The sequence below is a fragment of the Syngnathus acus genome, chromosome 10 (genome assembly GCF_901709675.1).
Source record: "Syngnathus acus chromosome 10, fSynAcu1.2, whole genome shotgun sequence".
Classification (NCBI taxonomy): domain Eukaryota; kingdom Metazoa; phylum Chordata; class Actinopteri; order Syngnathiformes; family Syngnathidae; genus Syngnathus; species Syngnathus acus.
Genome location: NC_051095.1, coordinates 25,865,529 through 25,882,799, shown reverse-complemented (window position 1 = coordinate 25,882,799; position 17,271 = coordinate 25,865,529). Strand labels below are relative to the sequence as shown.

The following is a 17,271-nucleotide window of genomic DNA, read 5'->3' as shown; positions in this document are numbered from 1 at the left end:
GACACCAAGCACCAGCACTAGAAACTTTCCAGTCTCAAAGAAGTGATGCCTCGAAATTTGACACAGCAGGCCCGATGCCTCGATGCACAGGTCAACAGCAACACTATCATCCTCTGTCATCTCAGATAGGATACTGACAATATGGTCTTGATTGTCAACAATGCACCTTGTCACCTCATAGTGGCTTGTCCATCGGATTTCAAGCAGACTTTTAAGGTTAGGTGCATTATATTCCTGAGACACATAGTGGTGCTGAAAAAACTTGTACAATGAACTAGAGAGGTTAAAAAATCTCTTTGCACATGGTTCACTCTGTATGGCATGCACAACCACTAAGTGCAGTTGATGGTTGTAGCAGTGGATGTATGGGATATGCCTAGCAATCTTGTTTTGCAGCAGAGCTTGTACACCACCTCTTATCCCACTCATCACAGAAGCTCCATCATAACACTGGCTAAGTATGTTGTCAGCACTGTAGCCAGCATCAGAAAGGTGTGTCAGTATTTCAGACGTGATGTACTCTGCATCAAGTTGATGCAAGTCAATCAACCCAATAAGATGCTCCTCTGGCATGGAATTACTGACAAATCTAATCATCACAGACAAATTTTCCACATTGCACCTGTCCCTGGTCCCATCACTTTTGAGGCAAAACCCTGTAGAATCAGCATTTTCATATTTTCTCCTGACCTCTGCAAGCACCATGTCTGCCAGTGTTTGGATCATTTCATTTTGGATATCCTTAGATGTGTATTTTGCATTCTTTGGGATACCCTTAGCAATGCTTGCTAGTAGGGCTGTGGACTCGGTCGGATTTTTGCACCGAGTCCGAGTCCGGCCTCTTGACCACGAGTCCGAGTCCGGCTGTCCATTTTTTCCTGTTAATTCATGTGACTGCTTAGTCTTTATTCAAGGCTAATTTAGATCAAAACCTAAATAATTACAACAGTTTTGTGATGGCTTTGTCTTTATTAAACATATAAACGAATACAATAAACAGATACTTTCAAGTTTTAATCATTAATTACACCATTATAGCTCAGACATATATCTAAACACAAATAATTAGTGACGACCCCACAACTATCGAAACACATCAATGATATAAGCTGGGTGACATAATCGTCCTTGACATTGGTACATAATGTAAACATTAGCCTAAGTGCAACTCAACGTGGCCGCATTGATCGTAACTTACGCTCCGTTTCCCCCCCAAATCTAGAGGCAAAACATTGTTCTCTCGCTACTGCCGGGTTCTTCCATCTTGGCTGCGCGCGGGGCATTGTGGGTCTTGTACGTGCACGCACGCAGGCAGGCAGGCGCGGGCGCGCACGCAACAACTAAATTTGTCTTCATAACAAGCAAGCAGGGCTGTGGACAGTATTCCTACGCGCATTCTCAGCAGCATGATGAAAATAAAATTCAATAACGTCACTGAGGCATATTTTAACGAACTCCACTTCATTGTATGGCTTTTTAGCCCGTGCAATGTTCCAAGCCAGTTGAAACAATGCAAGTGTGACAGTCTCTGAGTGCTTCGTAATTTTTTTGAAAAACTGTACCTATTTTTCAAAGTCTCCAAACTTGTGCTTGCAAAATTCAGTCCCTTTTGCAAAGTCCTTATCGATATTGGCATGAAGTGAGCTGAAGTGGCGCTGACCATTTGAAGCTTTTAAATGCGCCAATGACGTCCGACATATCAGGCAGAATGGCTTGCCATAGCGTTCAACAAAAAACAACTTTAACTCTGTTAAAAACGTCCTGTGTTCATCGTCATATATTCGTTTAGCTGTGCATTTTTTCCTTGCCATTTTGGCAAGCGTCTTGTCAGCTTTTCTGGACCTAATGGGCCCCCGTAGTCACAGTCGCCATTCATTAAAAAGCCAGCAAAACCAATCGCTCTGTTTGTCCCTCCTCCTTTGTGGGATTTCCCCTCACGCGCATGCGCGTTTGACCGGTTGGCGAGGTGGCGGCCGACAAACGCCGGCGGCGCTCAATGCTGTCAAGTTCTTTTTCAAACTTGATCGTAAGCAGGGCTGTGGACAGTATTCCTACGCGCATTCTCAGCAGCATGATGAAAATAAAATTGAACGTATTTTTTTTATTGTCGGACTCGGTGGACTCGGTCAAAATCAGCACCGAGTCCGAGTCCGGCAAAAAATGACCGAGTCCGACCGAGTCCGAGTCCCCGCGTCCGAGTCCACAGCCCTGCTTGCTAGCTTCTCATCCTTCTCTAATGTATACTCCATGAGTTTCAGAAAAAGCCCTGAAGCAACATCATCACCACCTGCATCATGTCTCAAAGTTTCTGCAGTCCCACGGAGCCCCAACTCATTCACACAGAGAAACTTAATAGCACTGCCCACACTCTTGACATAATAATGATTTTTTTCAAGTTGGGTTTTACCAACCAACAGAGAGTCAACAGTACCCCCTGTAGCCTCTCTGCTTTTGTGCTGAGTCCAGGTGGTGGAAGAGTGCACATGGTCGTGGCTGGACACATGCCTCTGTAGCCCCTCGTCTCGTTCGAGTGCTGCTTTCCAATTGTTAAAACCAGTAAGAGTAAAAACAAAATTCCTCTCATTAGCAGAGCTACCATATTTCCGACAGGGGAAACAGAAGCATGCGTCCCGCACAACAGAGTACTCCAGCCATGGTCGTGAGCGGTACCAGGCAGGATTGAATGACCTGAATGTTGCACCAAATGCACGCTTTGGGTAGCTACCCAGTATTGGCTGGGATGGTGCATTGACATTTAAGTCACTAGGTAGCTGAGCAAGGGGCTTTAAGGCAGCACATGTTGAGGGAGGAGGAACAGGCGAAGCAGTGCTTGCTGATGGTACAGGTGCATTTATGCTAGCTACTGCCTCTGATGCACTAGTACTAGCAGCAGCATTACTGCTACTGCTTTCAGTACATGCAAGAGGAGCAACACTTGTTTTAAATGCTCTGAAAAAAGGATGCATCTCGTAGCATTAACTCTCTCTTTGTGAGCAGCTGAATGGTGGAGTGCAAAGTGAAGTTTTGAGAAAAACATCTTCTTTATTTATCTACTGAATTCTTTTTCAAAAATTATTTCCCTGAGCAGTTTGAAACAAAACTGTGCAGAGGGGCAGGGCTACACGTAGGGGTCCGCCAGACACCGCTCATTTGTCCTCAGTCTGTTAGATGCAGTGTACAGATGTGCTTGTGACTTGAGAAACGCTCCCAGTGGGTAAAAAAACAGCAGACTATTTCCCATTTGACTGCACAAATATATATATATGAATGTTATATTAACTATTATTTGAGTTGTTGTTAATCATTAGTTATATCACGGGTCGCTACGACGAGTTTAGTGGAGTTTTTACTGCCTCTTCCAACTCCTACCGCGCTGACTGTAACTTGACACTCTCTGGCTGAGTCTTGCCTCATTTGCATACTCACAGTGATTGGATGTTTACGAAGGGGCGCGGACTCCTGACAGCAGGCTGTGTGAGGGAGGACACACACTGCACCGACATGAGAGAAGAGAGGGGGCTGATTAACGTGTGTTTCTATCAGCGGATTTTTCACTTCTAAAAGTTTGATTCGAGGGGGCAGGACATCTGTTTGAGGGGGCGTTGCCCCCTCTTGCCCCAGCGTAGAGCCGGCCCTGCTCTCAACACTGTGACATCAGTACACCAACCGTCATGAATATAGAAATGTAGACCACCTCCCTTTGCTTTTCCCGTGAGCTCCGTGTTGCGATCGGCGCGTAGTAGCATAAATCCAGGCAGCTGTACGGCATGGTTGGGGACGAGTTTGGTGAGCCAAGATTTGGTGAAACACAGGCCGGCGGATCTGCTAACATCCGGGTTCCTTGGGATGAGAAGCAGCATCTTGTCCATCTTGTTCGCCTGGGAGCGGACATTCGCCAGATGTATTGATGGTAGGGGAGCACAGAACCCCCTCTCTGCCTCAGTTTCATGAGGGCTCCTTGCCACTTCGCCATCTTCGGCATAGCTTTTAGAGCGCCGCCGCTCCGGCTAAAATCTCCGTCAAACAGCCTGGGTCAGTAAAAACCCAGAGAAAGAGAAAAACCCAAAGAGAAAGTACCAGGTGAAGACTTTCCAATATTTAACAGTTCTTCTCTGCTAAAAGTGATCCGGGATGGGCAGCAGAAGACGCAAAAAACATACAAAACAACACAAAGTAGCAGAGAGCGAGTCACCGAGGCGGCTATCCGCGGCACCATCTTATGACTCAACATTAGTAGTAGAACAGTAGCTCTCTCTCGTGTTAAAATTAAAAGGTGCAATACACTCAGGCAAGAGTTGATGTGTGGGCTATATTCTATTTATAAAATATCTTGCAGGCCGCAGGCTGCAATTGGCCCACGATCCATAGTTTGGATATCACTGCTCTATGTTAGTATGTTTACTGAAGATTGTTATCAGCTCCGATGAAATGTCTTCTGTGTACCTCAGGACAATATACTTTTTGGAATTGTATAAAAGTGACCATCACAGTACCACAGGTTTATTCTTCGGGTCTGGGTAATACTTATCATTAAATTAATCAGATAGTTATGTAGCTGTTAAAATGACCATTTCATATTTTTGGGCAAATCACATGTTTTAACTGTCTCCACTACTGTGTAGTTTTAAGCATTCTTATAACAATAACGAGTAATGTTAGTCATATTTTTGGTAGTACCTGGTACAATTGTATACAGCAGGGGTGGCCAACCCGCGTCTCGCGAGCCGCATGCGGCTCTTTGGCTGGTTTCATGCGGCTCTTCAGGAGATTTCACATGACAAGCGTCAAAATGCTTGGCTGGCGCTGCCATTTATTCCCCCTAGGTGGCGCGCTGACCAGTTGAATCGGTTTGAGTTGAAAAGAAGAAGAAGAATGACGTACTCTAAATGATGACATATGCGCGCGATCATTTGAGTTGTAAATAATTTGTTTCAAGTTCGCTCTCAAAATGGCAGGGAAAAAAAGCACAGCCAAACGAAAATATGAAGAAGAACACAGGACGTTTTTAGTGGGAGAGTTTATATTTTTTTTGTTGAACGTAATGGCAAGCCATTCTGCCTTATATGTCAGGCATCATTAGCGCATTTCAAAGCTTCAAATCTTCAGCGTCACTTCAGCTCAGTCCATCCTAATATCGACCAGGAATTTCCAAAAGGGACTGAACTTCGCAAGCACAGGTTGGTCACTTTGAAAAGTCAGGCAGAAAAGCAGATGCAGTTTTTCCCAAAATTTACAAACCACTCAGAGACCGTAACGCTTGCATCATATCAACTGGCTTGGAACATTGCACAGGCTAAAAAGCCATACAACGAAGGGTACTTCATTAAAAAATGCCTCATTGAGGCTGTTGAAATCTTGTTGTCAGGGAACAGAGACAGGGCTACCAAGTGCAGCACGATCCTTTATTGAAAAGGGGGAAAGGGGAAGTGGAAGGCTGGACCTGCGGTCTGGCTGGCGTGGCTGAGCAGCAGAGCACAGCGCGTAGTCATAGTCGGAGGCAGGCGGGCAGGTGGTCGAAGCAGGCGGCGATCAGAAGCGTGGTCGAAGGACGAGCGAGTGGTCAGGGCAGGCGGCGATCAGAAGCGTGGTCGAAGGACGAGCGAGTGGTCAGGGCAGGCGGCGATCAGAAGCGTGGTCGAAGGACGAGCGAGTGGTCAGGGCAGGCGGCGATCAGAAGCGTGGTCGAAGGACGAGCGAGTGGTCAGGGCAGGCGGCGATCAGAAGCGTGGTCGAAGGACGAGCGAGTGGTCAGGGCAGGCGGCGATCAGAAGCGTGGTCGATCAGTTCACGGAAGCGGTTGGCTACAAAGATCGGTCCGGGGACAAAAAGGCAGTGATGTCACGGGCAGGGTAAGGAGACGAACTGACAACCACTGGCAGAACACCGAGAGGTTAAGTAGGGGACCTAACGAGCTGTGGCAGGTGCTAGCAGTTCCTCGATTAGGGCTTGGCTGGAAGCCAGGTGACGCAGGAACGTGACACTTGTCTCCTAAAGACGACAAACTAAAACAAAGCATATCAGATGTCCAACTCTCCCGCCACACTGTTGAACGCAGAATATCGGACATTAACAGGGCTATTGAATCACAGTTGCACTCTGACTTTCAAGCATGTGAGTATTTTAGTGTGACATTGGATGAGAGTTGTGACATACAAGACAAGCCTCAGTTGGCAATATTTGCACGGTCTGTGTCAAACGAATTTATGATCAAAGAAGAACTCCTTGATATTGTGCCATTAAAAGACAGAACCCGTGGCATAGATGTGAAAGAAACAATGATGGCTGCATTTGCAAAAGCAAACCTGCCCATAGCGAAAATAACTGCAATAGCCACGGATGGAGCGCCGGCCATGATCGGATCCGTGAACGGGCTTGTGGGGCTGTGCAAAACTGACCAAACATTTCCCGACTTTTGGAATTTCCATTGCATCATCCACAGGGAGCAACTCGTGTCTAAATCATTTAATTTAGACAAAGTCATGAAGCCTGTGATGGAAATCGTCAACTACATCCGCACACATGCGCTTAACCACAGGCAATTCAGGAATCTCATCGCTGAGTTGGACCAAGGGCTTCCAGGTGACCTGCCGCTGCACTGCACTGTGAGGTGGCTGTCAAAAGGCAAAGTACTTTCTTGCTTCTTTGAGCTTTTGGATGCCGTGAAACTGTTCATGGAAGAGAAGGGCAAGGACTATCCCGAGCTCTTGGACCTCGAGTGGATTATGGATCTGGCATTTTTGGTCGACATGCTGTGTCACTTGGACAGACTGAACCTGACCCTGCAGGGCAAGTTAAAAATCCTGCCTGACCTCGTGCAATCTGTGTTTGCGTTTATCAACAAACTGAACTCAAGGCGCATATTCAAAAGGGAGATTTAACGCATTTTCCTACTCTGCTAAAAGCCAGTGAACAAGTCACCGTTGCCGCCTTGAAAAAAAGAGACAGATATGCAACACTGGTTGAAAACCTGCACGAAAGCTTTGTGACTCGGTTCTGTGATCTACAACTGAAAAGACCACAGATTACGTTCCTCGTAGATCCATTTAATGCAGAGACGGACTGTTTGAAAACCCCGCTCGTCACAGATGAGGCTGCGGCTGAGTTGGAGATGATTGATCTTTGTGAGGAGGAAGCTGTTTTCAGGGAAGGAACCATTGAGTTCTAGAAAAGTGTGCCAATGGAAAAATACCCCAACGTCAAACGCGCTGCACTTAAGATACTGTCGATGTTTGGGTCAACGTACGTGTTAGAGTGGTGCTCACTCTAACTTATTTTGCAAGAACCACATGGGAGACAATTAAGTCTTTTTGGGCACCTGCAGGCGGAGAGTCAATTCGTCGCTGTGCATACAGCGATGATCGAATGACGTCTGACTCTCTCCTCCTGCATGAGCATTTTTATTAAGAGAAACAGGGTGGGGGTGACAGTGGACTGGATAGGGAAGAGAAAACCCTTGACCTCTAGTCAAAGCATAGCAGGGGATGTTTTACGACATTGTGTAGGATGGGACAAGCTAGGTTATTTATTACTGGTTACACACCAACATAAGCATAAAACTAATCTAGCTAGGTTATTTATTACTGGTTACATACATTCCAACATAATCATACGATCAAGATAGTTTGGAAAACCCTGACATATCCCTCCTGTTGTATCATATGATTATGTCAACCCGATCCACAAACACAAGCAAGAAAATATAAAGAAGAATAGTAAAAATAATAAACAATGATAGCAATAACTTCCAGTGAAGATGAGGTATTTCCTCAATACTCCAGTTCAAACTTAGTGTGTGATCTAAAAACCTGCTGGCCGATGTTAAATCGCAGGAAAAGTCTCACACGGTCCCTCTGCCTTAGGCGACCAGAATGCTATCAATAAAAAACAAAAAAAACAAAGCCACGATCCGTTCTGAATGAATTAGGTCCCGTCCAATGGTGCAGCCATGTTGGCAGGAGAGCCCTTACGCCTTGAACTGGCTCTCCCATCCTGGCACACAGCGGTGATGTCCAAAGCTCCCATCCAGTTTCCTCCTGGAGAGCAGTTGTCGTTGATGCATTCGTGGGTCTTGTTTTCTTGGATGAAACACGTGTAGTCCATTCCAGGTAGCCTTTTTGTTTAGGCCACTTGTGGCATCTGTCGTCCTCCAACAGTTACATTGGGATCAATCCAAAAGAGTTCAATCACAGATTCATTTCTGCGAGTCCAGGGCGGTAGGGGTAGCGTCGCTGACGGAGACAGCATGGTGTTGATATCCAACTCCTCCCATGGATGCCATACATTTCGCTTCAGTGACATTCCTTGCCCTGGCCTCCAAGTGAACTTGCGTGGAGGAAGGGGGGAGTTTTGAACACACATAACACCCCTCCTGTGTGTGGGCTCTCACAGTGAACTTGACGTACCGGTACCACGTGTTGGTTTCGTATGGGTTTCTGGGGTCTCATGACCGGTCCTCAAAGTTCTCATCGTGTGACCATCGTTTTCCACGGTCAACATTATCACCTGGTCTGTTCAGATGAGTCCATAGACCATAGCATGCTCCAACCACAACGCAGCAGAGGATCCACCTGGCATCTGGAGCCCCATTGCTACTAAGATGACAGGAACACCGAGACATACCCCCGCCTAGCGGAGTTGGGATCGTTGTTCGCAGACTTCGCCACCACCCCGAAATGAGGGGCCCAGCACTCCCTGTAGCTTGCAGTGGCTGAGGTGAATCCAGGGCTGGGTTGTTCAGCGATCTTCACTAAGGTGGGGGTAGTCAGCAAGACTTGGAATGGTCCCTCCCACCGTGGGCTGACCCAGTTCTTTCTTCTAATGACCTTGATGTAGACCCAGTCTCCTGGATTGATGGGGTTGTCGACCTGTGAGGAGGAAAGATCAGGCGGCAGTAAATTTGCATTGGACATATCTTTCAGTTTGAGGGTCCTGATCATATAAACTGCCATGGACTGTTCTTCATCTGCCCTTTGCAACTCTTGTAGTCAATTGTAATGCCCTTTTCAACGAGGCAGATAGGAGTGTTTGCGGGAAGAGTTTGAGCACTCCCTACTGATTCCTCCTAACCAAACACCGATCATGACAGGGGCTTTCCCATTTATTGCCTCCTGTCTTAAAGGAGATTCCCTTATCCATGCCGTCTTCTTCCTAACACATTCGCACCCACATAGGTTGTGCACATAAACGCACACACCCCGAGCGCGCACCCAAGGCTCAGACAAACGACTACAGCCTGACACAACTTTACAGAGATTACGCACGAACACAGAACACAGACAAAGGGATTCTATACATCTCTCATGTAGCTTCTTTTGATAGAACCTCCTATTGGTAACTGCGTAGCGGACTGTTTAGCATATAATCCCTTACTCAACTCCCTTGCTTCTACTTTTCCATGTCGGTGCAGTTGTAAGTGACCCCTATTGCAGTCAGACCCCTATTATTAACTGTCGCCTTGTGCGACTCCTATGCATGATTGTGTGAAAGTCAAAAATTGAACGTATCCAACTTTCTGACCACCCAAACTCCACTGTGGGGCAACAAACTTACTATTTTATTGAGTAGGTACATTGAGGAACCTAGCTTCCTCTTGACTGAATTCACTTTAGTCCAAATGTCCTATTCTAAAATGTATATAACTCAACCTCTCCTTCTTGAGCCTGACGAGCCAAAATATCAGATGTTTCCTACCGTTTTAGCCTATTTGTTCTATCCAAATCTGTTCAGTCTCCGATTATAATGCTTTTCTCTGTAGCTCTACGCATTATTTAAATTTTTAACAAATCTCCTCAGTTCTGTCAAACCCAGTGCACAATGAAGCTCCCTTCCACTTTGAGCCAAGCTCCACCAAGTTTGGTAACGCCACAGCAAGGAGTGCGATTTGGTCGTCGGACACTTCAAGTCCATATCTTTTGCAGCACCTCACACTCTCAAGTTGGTGTTCTTTTGTTGTTGCTTCAGAGCCAACCCATCCATCACTCTCGAATGAGTCCATTGTTCAAATGAGTCCATTTTCATCATTGTGAGTTCCTCTGCTTCTCACTGTCTTTTCTCGTCCCCAAGGATGTCGTCTTTTCTCTGGAGTGTACTTGCCCCCCTCCAAGCACAACAACAGTCTTTCCTTGTCCTTGCCAAAGGTCAAAGATGCCTCAAAGCCAGGCACCGTTTTGTAGACGTCCACGGCTGCAGGCAGAGTCTCGGGATCGAGTTTCAGGGATCCTGGCACTGAGAGCGACAGACTGGGACATCAAACTTGTAACCAAATGTAGCTGCTGCTAGTAACGTTTGTTTACCAAACTTCAAATTCTCCTAGTAACAGTGATCTCGTCTTTATGTTGTAAGTCCTGCAACTCATCCTATTTTCGAGCTACGTTCTGTCTCTAGTTCCAATTTAATGGGACAGCACATTGTTTTTTCAGTATCATTATTCAAAATTAACGCATCGAGGTCTGCGTTCGACATCTAGCCCTGATCTATGTCTTGATCTCTCAAACGTTATTACTTGTGTCATGCTTGCTCAAAATGTGACTTAGAATATGGTGTTGTGAATTTCCAATCTCCCTGATCAAATTGGATCCCGCTTCTTAGCTCTTCTTTCTCATGCTCCTGTTAGCCTGCAATTGTCCAAATCAGTAATGTTGTTTTCTTTTAACGGTCTTTCTTTTGAACCTCTAAATCTCTCGTGTTGCTAACCTATCTACACCAGGAAGGGTCTTAAAGAAAGGACCAACAGATTACTCCCAATATCTCCTCATTATTTATGAGTTAGCCTCCCTTTCCTCACTCGGGTGCATATCTTGTCAGTTGTTAATGGAAACCAGATGTCTCGTGCCAATGAGATCATGGACCAAGGCCCAAACAATCCCGCACAAACCTGACCTGAAACATGACCCGGTCACACTTAGGCTTACTTGTGAGATATACATTGCATGATACCAGAATAGAAATTTACCACAGTATGACACTAAATGTATTAGAAAATCCATATGTCGTAAAGTGTTGTATTATTACTATCTTCCACTATCTGTCCTATTCACTCCCTCCTTCTGAGGCTTGGCAACGCCCATGCCTCACACCTTGACAAACATTCTGGGAGAATGTGTTCTTTACTACATATGATTCCATCATCAATTAATTTGATTTTCTTTCCAAAACGCTTCTCAATTTCCCAGTTCACACATCTTCTGGATGTGTTACTGGTTCTCCAGTTTTTTCTCTTGTTAATTACCAATCCAAAAGCTACGTTTTTCTTTTTAGCATTTAACTTACTCAAAATCACTCTTTCATCAAAGTCGCTCTACTAATTTTCCATAGTAGTCGCCAACAACCTCAACCATTCAACCTGTATTTTCCTTTCATTCAGGGAATCATTCATCAATGCTCATTTGCATCTCACACACAGTCTCCAAAAAGGAGTCTTTGGTCTCAATTCATCCAAGCTCACCACACAACATTCATATACCATCTTCAACTCAAGGTTCCTGATAGAACAATCCATCAATCCAAAAAAAACTCAACTCATAAAAACTACTGGCAAATTAATCTGAATTTTTTCTTTGTTTTTAAATTTAAAGAACTCAATCTCTCAGATTTAGCTTGCATATAGAAGTTTGTATAACTTTATAACATCATCAATCAATTATTCCTATTAAATGTAGCATTGCAATGTCGTAAATTCACAATTTTGCTTCTTCCAATTCCTGAAAGCATGTTCCGTCGTTTCTTTTTCAAATTTCTCATGAGGGCTCGACACTTAACATGCACTAGTGTGGATCAATTTCTGCTCGCAAACACATTTCTCTCTTTTCCTCTCATTTTTATCTTTCCAAATCGTTTCTGTTCTGCGGTGCAAATTGGATAGACCACAGTCTAGCAAATTTCTTTACACTAAATGTTTAGCCAATTTTCATCATTTTAACACACATGCACAGCTCTCGTGCGCGAAAGGTAGATCCCAGCACCAATGATTCGTCACAGGCTGGCCATTTCCTGTGGTCGATCATGAGCTGGTCCCTCCCACGCACACGAGGACAGCACATTCTAACTTTTTATTTATCTTCTAGAAGCAAGTTGCATTTATTTACCACTTGATTTGCAAATTTTAACTTTTCTTGTACACACACAATTTGATCTCTGGTCATTGGGCATACAAACAGCATTGTCATACTTCTTGTATGGACAGGAGCTCTAATAATCCAAAAAATGTTCTAATAATCTGACAATGACATGTTTTGCTGTCATATGGGCATCTATTCTTTCTTTCTCTGTATTAGCATGAGGGGTCAAAGTAGAGGAAGCTTGTCATGCTGTAAATGTGACTTTTCCTCTGCCTCTTCCACCGCCCTTTGATTGGCACCGCTTTTTTTTCTTTTTCTTTCTAAAACACTCTCTTGACCAGTGTCCACGTTTCCCACAGTTCCAACAGTTGTCAGAATCTGATGGGGGTTTTGAATTATACGGCGGCCTGCGGCCTTGTTGGTCTCTAACTCTTCCTCTGCCCCTTTGGGAACTTTGGAAGAAGATTATTGTATCTTCATCTAGATCATTACCATCATCATCTAGATGAAATACATCAGAACTTTTGCCTTTTTTAAGCAGCCTCATCACTTTTCACCTTTCTATTTATTTATTTTTTTCACATTTCAACTTTCCTTGTACTTAATACTTTTTCTTCCACTTCGGCATGTATTGCATACAATTAAGAAATCTACTCGCCATGAACTTCTCATCTCCTTCTAGAGCTAGAGATTTATCGTTCCTTTTTCCCATCTTAATTTTAGTTTTTCCAGTTTTTTTTTCAATCTTTTTTTTTCTTTGAGGATCCTCAATGCAGGTTTAAATTGACCTTTCAACAAATTCTCTTTCTAGTCAATTTATCCTACCAGACACACTCTCAACCACACAAACTCTTATCCCTGCCTACGCGAAGTCCTCTTTTAAAAAAAAGAGCTGCTTCATCCGGATGGGGGACTCTACAACACCCCTTCCTTCCCTGGGAACTAAAGACAACAGTCTTGTTACCCAGCCTGCCAACGCGAAGTTGTACCCCTTAGAACAGTGGTTGTCAAATGAGGGTACACGGAGGTACATGAGATTTTACAAAAATATATAAAACAGTTTGAAAACCACTGCTCCAGAAGAGCCACTTCATCCGGAGGGGGACTCTACAACACCCCCTCCTTCCCTGGGAACTAAAGACAACAGTCTTGTTACCCAGCCCTGCCAACGCGAAGTTGTACCCCTTAGAACAGTGGTTGTCAAATGAGGGTACACGGAGGTACATGAGATTTTACAAAAATATATAAAACAGTTTGAAAACCACTGCTCCAGAAGAGCCACTTCATCCGGAGGGGGACTCTACAACACCCCCTCCTTCCACAAGACTTAAAATCTTCTGTCCTGCCTATTTTATTTTTTTCCTCTGTGCACTTTTACTTTTACGCGTTTCACAACAACACAATCACACAACTTTAGGGCTTTAACTTACTTGTCCCCTGGTTCATTGCACTGCCGGGTCCCGTCAATCCACCTCTGTCAGACGAAGGCAGACTTAAGATGCTGGCCCAGCGAAGAAGTTCTCTTCCCAGGACTTTCTTGTCCAGGTCCTCCTAATGGACGCTGGCTTGTCGACAATGCAGCACGTCTTCCTCCGTCAGCCAGATGGCGGGTATGAGGGTCCCGGGTTTCGGCACCAAAATGTTAGAGTGGTGCTCACTCTAACTTATTTTGCAAGAACCACATGGGAGACAATTAAGTCTTTTTGGGCACCTGCAGGCGGAGAGTCAATTCGTCGCTGTGCATACAGCGATGATCGAATGACGTCTGACTCTCTCCTCCTGCATGAGCATTTTTATTAAGAGAAACAGGGTGGGGGTGACAGTGGACTGGATAGGGAAGAGAAAACCCTTGACCTCTAGTCAAAGCATAGCAGGGGATGTTTTACGACATTGTGTAGGATGGGACAAGCTAGGTTATTTATTACTGGTTACACACCAACATAAGCATAAAACTAATCTAGCTAGGTTATTTATTACTGGTTACATACATTCCAACATAATCATACGATCAAGATAGTTTGGAAAACCCTGACAGTACGTCTGCGAGTCTGTGTTTTCCACCCTGAAACATGTGAAATCAAAGCATCGATCTGTTCTGACTGACACTCATGTGAAAGAGTTGCTTCGAGTGGCAACAACAGAATACAAGCCAGATTTGAGGAGGGTTGTTCAGGACAAGGAATGCCAGAAGTCCCACTAAGCAGCATAGTAAGAGAAAAATGTTATTGAAAATTGTTATATTTCTGTTTGTGGACTTGCTTGAACTGAGAGTTTATGTGTGTGTGAGACAGTGCACACAATGTTAACTGTTAAATAACTGTCATTATCTTGGTGTGGGACATATTCAATAAATCTGGCTGAGCAGAGGCCTGTGTGTGTCTGTCTCTCTCTGTCTGCGAGCGTTTCTGTGTGTGAGTGTGCATGTGTGTGTGTGTGTGCGTGTGTGTGAGTGTGTGTGTGTGTGGGGGGGGGGGGAATGTTCATGTGTGCTCATGTGGCTCTTTGCGATGACACAGTAAAAAATGTGGCTTAGTCTCTGACTGGTTGGCCACCCCTGGTATACAGTATCTGCTGGTAATTTAGGTTTTAAGGCTATTTCTTGCCTTGCAACCATCACATAAAAATGGGCAAAAATGTTCTTTGTCAGAACAGATGTATACCCTAGGCCAGAGCAAAAGTTTTATATTCACTCTGTTTGAACTGAGAGTCATTAAGATCAACCTGGATATTGGAGATGCGAACAGATGTGTAAACAAAGGAAGTCTCCTGCTGCTTTGACTGAGGTTGGGCATAAAATATTCACCAATAGGTGTGCATTGGGGAGGCTCGAGCCCAGGGGTGGGCAAACGTTTTGACTTGCGGGCCGAATTGGGGTCTAAATTTTGACCGGGGGGCCGAACCAGGAGCAGATGGATGTAGTGTTTGTGTGAAGTAATATAAACGACATGTAATGCTCATTGCATAAAAGGTTTTGGCCTTTAGTAGGGAAGCAAAGCATGGATATTCAAAAAACACTTTTTGGAAACAAATGCATTTATGAACAGCATTTAAAAAATATTTCACCAAAAAACTATCAGTGATTCTCATTAAATACATTGTTATTATGAATAACAGTTTCCATCACTTCAGCGCCTGCAGGTCAGATTTATGAAAGATGTTTATCTAATGAGGTGAAATCACATCAAACGGCAAACATTCTGACCAAATACATCATCTTGAAGAATCAGTGGAAGAATACATCTAAATAAAGTACTAATATAGAAATTACTAATAAAGAAATCAAAAAGGCAGGACGGTGACAGATTTACTGAAAATCAGAGCAGAGCTTTAACTCACAAACACCTGGTGACAGAGGTGAGGAAACGGGAAACACTTCCTTAAAGTCGGCCTTAAAAACTTTAACAGTTAAGATTAGGCGAAAATAGATGGTGAATCATAAACTTGCCCCTGCACTTGACTTTTGATCCGCAGTTTGTCGGTGAAAAAAGTATTGCTGAGTCTTCAAATTAGCTGTCAACCTCTCCGCTGTAGCCACTCATTCATGTGTTGACTCCTAGCGTAGTTAGCATGCTTCGTAGCAAAGTGACGGCTAATATTGTACTCCTTGCAACCGTTTCTTGGCATATCCGACAAAACGGCATTGATCGGACTTCAGCAAAAATAATATTCTGTTGTCAACAGTGTTTTTAAACACTCGGCACTCAGTGTCCACCTTTCTTTTTCCTGGGCCACTCATTTTGATGGAGGGATTCCAGGGGAAGGTTTGTGGGTGGCTTTGGCATAAAACTGTATCTGAAAGCTCCGTGCGCAAATTACGAGAATGCTGAAGTCACAGCCCACACTTGAAATTCGGCACTGATAGAAATAGAGCGCGGAGTGCGCCGGGTCCGTACTACTGAGTACCTACACGCACTTGTGAGTGTGCACGGCGCAGTCTGACGCGGCTTCCGGGAGGAAGTGCGCGGGCGGGCATTTCTCTATCTACTGGGGAAATGCAGTCATTGAAGGGAAAATGACCCAAAACAATGTATAATACCGTGTTTTTCCATGCATAATACGCACCCTAAAAATGGCATGTCGATGCTGGAAAAATGCCTGTACCCATGTATAATACGCACCCAAATTTTGACTCTTAAGTCCGTAAACGTAAAATTATTTCAGAAAAAAGATCATCTTTAGGAACAACCGGATGTTATTCTGCCGGTCAGTATCACTGCGTATGCGGTAGCAAACTCGATAGCGAAGAAATGTTTCGGATTTGTGTAGGGTACATTGTGACAGCAAACGAGCAGGTGATCGAGCAAGCGTCTGATACGAGAGCATTGTGTTCGTATGGAGCGTGTTTGAAGTGAACAGCAGAGAAGAAAGGAACAAGGCAAAGTGTTGTGAAATAAAATATTACCTGTAATACGCATTTAGGTAGAGAACTGAACTCTCGCTCTTTATATAGCTGACGTGTCTTGCGCATCCGTTCTGCGCATCTGTAATGGCGGCCTCCGTATGATATCCGGTTTGCGATGGAGATTAAAAAACAAACAATATTTGACAATAACACACCATCAAGGATTGCACCATCGCATCAAACGATGTGTCGTCAATTATGAATTTTACTGACTAAGTGTGTTGGGCAGGATGGCTGAATGCGATGCGCGATTGACAACAAACAAGAAGAAAGGTGTGATTTCAAGTTTTATTTCGAGGGAGATTTTCTTCAAAAATTGTTGTACCCATGCATAATGCGTACCCCAGATTTTAGGACAATAAATTAGTTAGATTTTGCGCATTATGCATGGAAAAACACGGTAATACAATTTACCGTATTTTTCGGACTAAAAGTTGCTCCGGAATATACGTCGCATTAGCCATAAAATGCACAATAAAGTGAAAAAAAACAGTCGCTCCGGAGTATAAATCGCATTTTGGGGGAAATTTATTCGACAAAATCCAACACCAAGAACAGACATAAACGAGCAACAACAGGCTAAACGATACAGTATGCTAACGTTACATAAACACAAACGAAGAGCTGAGAACGGGCCTGACGTAACATTGACAGTTATCCAAACTATACTATAACATAAATAACACCTTTATCAAACCATCTGTGTCACTCCAAATCAGTGCTTCTCAATTATTTTCTGTTACGCCCCCCCTAGCAAGAAGAAAACTATTCGCGCCCCCCACTCCCCACCGTGACTATCCATCTCTGCATAAC

At 44.2% G+C, this 17,271-nt stretch overlaps 1 long non-coding RNA gene across 1 annotated transcript in view; it reads right to left on the bottom strand.

Annotated features, from left to right (window-relative positions):
• LOC119129588 overlaps positions 1-17,271 on the bottom strand; it is a 19,071-nt gene extending 1,800 nt beyond the window's left edge. Inside the window, exons 1-2 of the long non-coding RNA XR_005099283.1 lie at positions 17,168-17,271; positions 5,113-5,117 (exon numbers count right to left, since the gene is read on the bottom strand). This is a non-coding gene — a long non-coding RNA (uncharacterized LOC119129588). The remainder of the gene's footprint in view (positions 1-5,112; positions 5,118-17,167) is intronic.